Genomic DNA, 4,492 nt, shown 5'->3' with positions numbered 1-4,492 from the left:
AAGCGCCAATCTATTATTAGGTGCGTTCGCGTCAAGAATGATAGAATGCAAGATTGCGCCGATCAGAGAGGATTTTTGAGAATAACTTTTGTGTGACGTCACACTGGTGCAATTGCGAGAGAGAAATGCCAAAACGTGAACAAGAATGGAAGAAGAAGAAAAAATTTTGCTAGGAAAAACGTAAACAAGTTGCACCAGTGTGACGTCATGCAAACAACAATTCTGTCAAATTCGTTACGAGAGGAATAGCGGTCCGAGATCGGCGCAACCTTTGTATTCTCTCAATCGTGCGTTCGCGTAGCTGTTAATTGTTCAAGTTTAACCAAAACTTAAAGGTTTTTGCGTTCGCGTACGCAAAAAACTTGCAAAGTAGGGGAAATTGAGAGAGCAACGTGACATTTCATTTTGAGGGGAAGCTGTTAGTAGGTTTGTTCGTCGAGCAAAAAATTTGTACGAATTTGTACGAATTATCACGATTTTTGCCCAAATCGCGTTCGTGCAGACCAAAAAATTATCCAACACTCAAAAATTGTGAGAGCAAAGTGACAGTTCTCTTGGAGAGAAGTTGCAAATTCTTGCTGGAAAAAATTTTGCCAGCAAGAATTTGCAAACACGAAAAACATGTGGTTGTGGCGCATGGTTGCATTTTTGTCTACAATAATTTGAATAAATTAGTTCGTTAAATTTAAAAATTTATAAACACCAGCGAGTTTTTATGAAAAAAGGAAGTAAATAATTGTTGATATAATTAATTTAGTTAATTCCAATGATTTGAACTTAATTCGGCTGAAAAAAATGGTATTCGCAATCGGAATGCAATTGCAACCAGAGTCGATTTAAGAAACCCGACAGCTAGTACGATGAAGAAATTGAAATGTATGTTAAAGAAAGTCAGAACAACAAGAAATATACATGTATATCCTGTTTTTGGCCATCCGAAAGAATTTTAAAAATTCTATACAAATTTTTTATGTTTGAAATGCAACCGTGGACGCCAGCTGGCAGCGAAACTTGCAAATTCCTGCAAATTTGCGTTCGTGCAGAAATTTGCAAGTTTCTCAACATGAGAGAGAATTTGAGAGAATTTTTTCTTACTCTCTGATATTTTGAGTGTTGGATAATTCTTGCTGGATTTTCGACGAACAAACCTAGTTTCTGTTGGAAAAATTTTTGCCAACAGCAATTTGCCAACAGGGAAACAGCTGATCAAAAACAGCTGGTTGGCATTTACGCAAATCACAAAATTGAATTTGATGGGTTGGAAGATAAAAATTACAAAATGCGACTAATTAAACTTGTAAGAAATAAGTAGTTATTTGTTTAATCAATAAACTGTGTCAGTATAACACTTTGCGACGACTTTTCGTACGTTTTAAATTTTACACTTTTGTATGTAAACAAAAATTATATCAGCTGTTCGTCTAACTTGCAAGTTTCTGCAAATTTTCTGTTCGCGTACTATTTTGGATATTTCTCTCTTGTGAGAGAACAGATGACATTTCGCCGGAATTTGGTTGTTGGTTGGTTTCTGCTGGAGATTTTAAACGAACGCACCTATTATTGGCTGCATTTCTTTATTCATTCTGAACGTTTGGAATAAATTTTTTTGTTTACTTATTCTTTAGAACGTTCCTGATGATATGTTAACGTATATTTCAAACGCATTCTGTTTATTACGGCTGTGAAATGGGATTATCCGGAATGTATAAAGAAACGCAGCCATTATGTATACAAAGAAAGTTGCGTAATAGGGCTTTCGCACGAGGCGATTTTTCAGGCAACTTTTGCGTTCAACTCACGCAGGAGTGCACGAAAAAAAAATTTAATGGCTAAAAATAAAAAAAAAATAAAAAAATAAAAATATTCGCCATAAAAAGGCGTTTGCATTGTTAAACTTTGCATTCTACTTTTGGTTGAACGGCCTTTCAACTAATCGCTTTCAACAAAGTTGGTCGCCGGCCAACATTTAGCCATTCAACTTTTTTTCCGTGCAACCCTGCGTGAGTTGAACGCAAAAGTTGAACGCAAAATCGCCTCGTGCGAACACCTTTTAAGACCGAGCGTTACTCTAAAACGGATCGTCCTATGGAGCTGTAATTGTTGTTGCATTAGTCACTGTCTCAAGGAAACTTTTTAAACTTAAAAAAGAATGTCGAAAAATATAAATTTCCGAGAAAACATGTTTTCCCTAGATTTTGTATATGGGCCATTACAGCCAAGACGACACCTCAGATAAAAAAAAAATAAATTACATAAATTGTCTTTAAATCTGTAAAAACAGTAAAGCAGGTATAATAAATCTTTAGAAATAGATTTTTATCCATTTAATTTTCACTATTTTCTCTATTTTATTGTTACCTTGCAGGGAAACCGCGGACTGGTGAATCAAATTTCTAGTTCCGTACTAGGTCTTTATCGCCAAAAAGGAACCAGTCCGATAGGAACTAGATCCCCTCCAGTGGTACTTTTAAAAAACTAATTTTTTTCAGTTTTTTCACTACAAATCTATATCTAAAGTGACGAATTTAGAAATGGTTCGGAACTATAGAAAAAGGGATGCAGAACAAACTAGATCCTATTTGTCGAATTTAGAACTATTTCGGAACTATCGAATAAGGGATGCAGCGGGGGGCTTGCTTACTTTGCATAGATATGTGTTCGGCGGCTTTTTCGTTCAAATACGCTTCTATTCTGTGCTTCGCAGATGCTATTTCATAGTTTGGTAATACAAAACAAAGCTTTGTGTTAACATATTAACATCTTGGGGCCGTCTGGAATCTAACCAATAACAGCGAGCACCTCTGCAAAGTCAGCTACAACAAGGTATGTAAACGTACATTTCTTACAATCATTCAAACAAATTTAATTTCAAATTGAAAAAACGTTACTTTGAAAATAATGTAAAATCGGACACGGAACAACCGAAAAGTTTGAGAAATCATGATACTTTTTTCTTTCGTCTGTCGATTTTAGAACTGGTTCGGAACTATAGAATTTAGGACTAGTTCGGAACTGTCGAAAAAGGGATGCAGCGGGGGGCAATTGACACTTCCTAGGACATCGCCAGTTGCTTGCATGCAAAAGAGATTTATCGCGAACCAGTACTGGGTCTAAATGTACTAGAAGCGCCCCAGTTCAGAACTAGAGATTTTCCCCACAGGGTATAAATGCATATATAATATACTGTAATATGTTTGCACCAAGTTTTGAAGGCATTCCTCATCAGAGTTGGGCATTATTCGAATAAATTGTTATTTAGATAATTATTCGAATAAAATTTTATCCGTAATATAATTATTCGGAGATAACTTATTCACGAATAAATTATTCGTGAATAAATTTCTTGCGAATAATTTATTCGTTATTTTATTCGTTATTTTAAATAATGAATAAAAACTAATTTTTAACACATTGAGCCACCTTTTACTTTTATTTCTATTGTCAAGGATTGTAAGTTAGCTGAATTTTGTTTACTATTTTATCAAGAATACTAGCCCATTCCCTATGGTTTCGCGGCCCCTGATAAGATTTTTTGCGTTGGCCAATGCAAGAATAGCGTTGAAAACCAAATATGGGTAAAGTAAAAATTCTCACACATATTTCTGCCAAAAAAATAGCGCTCTGATGCTATATGCAAGAAAAAATTCCTTTCAATGTCATGAGCTTTACCTCCACTTGTGAGATCTTTTCTAAGCGAGCGTAATCTTCTTCTATGATCTTGCAACTACAACATTGGTCTGATGCGTCAACCTCTAGTCTTATGTCATGTAGGCCAACAAAAGTCCTTATAAGGATGCTGAAGAGCACAGATTTGCGTCCTCGATGTAAAATTTGGCCATTGATATAGGAATTGGAAGGATGTGGTCGAAACTTTCCTTGCTGATTCGCCACTTTTAAAATATCCAAGAGCTGGTTCCTTGAGTCTTACTGCTGCAGCAATGGCCGCCCGAGCGATTTCATCAAGCGGAGGTAGATGCAAGGTCGCATTTAGGGTATATGACGGCGTGGGACATCGTAAATTCGTATAATATAAACATAAAAAACAAAGGAGTCCAGACATATGGGGTTTCTAGAGATTTCGACTGCAGCACCATTATGAATTGCAACCTGATTGTACAATAAGTAGGGATTTTCTAAACAACTCAACTGTAGCGCCACATAGCGGATCCATTTTTCGCATAAGTATTTTTCATCATGCAGGAAGAACACATTTTGAATTTGAACGAAATCAGTTCATAAATACGGCTTTTATAAATAACTCGGCTCCATCGCCACAAAGGAGTTTTCTAGTAGCCTTTAATAGGACTTAATGCGCATGGAATAACCTCCGAAAATTTGATTTAAATCTATCTAGGGGTTTGAGTTAAATCACAACAACGAAAACGGTTATCATTTTATACATAAATATATGTACATATCTATATACATAAATTACTTGTTTTATTATTATGTTATTCGTTATTCGAATAATTATTATCTTCATTAATTATTC

This window comes from Rhagoletis pomonella, unplaced genomic scaffold, assembly GCF_013731165.1.
Source record: "Rhagoletis pomonella isolate Grant_MI unplaced genomic scaffold, Rhpom_1.0 Rhpom_scaffold_00010, whole genome shotgun sequence".
NCBI classification, from domain to species: domain Eukaryota; kingdom Metazoa; phylum Arthropoda; class Insecta; order Diptera; family Tephritidae; genus Rhagoletis; species Rhagoletis pomonella.
The sequence above is the reverse complement of the archived record's forward strand: the minus strand, read 5'-3'. Positions refer to the sequence as shown.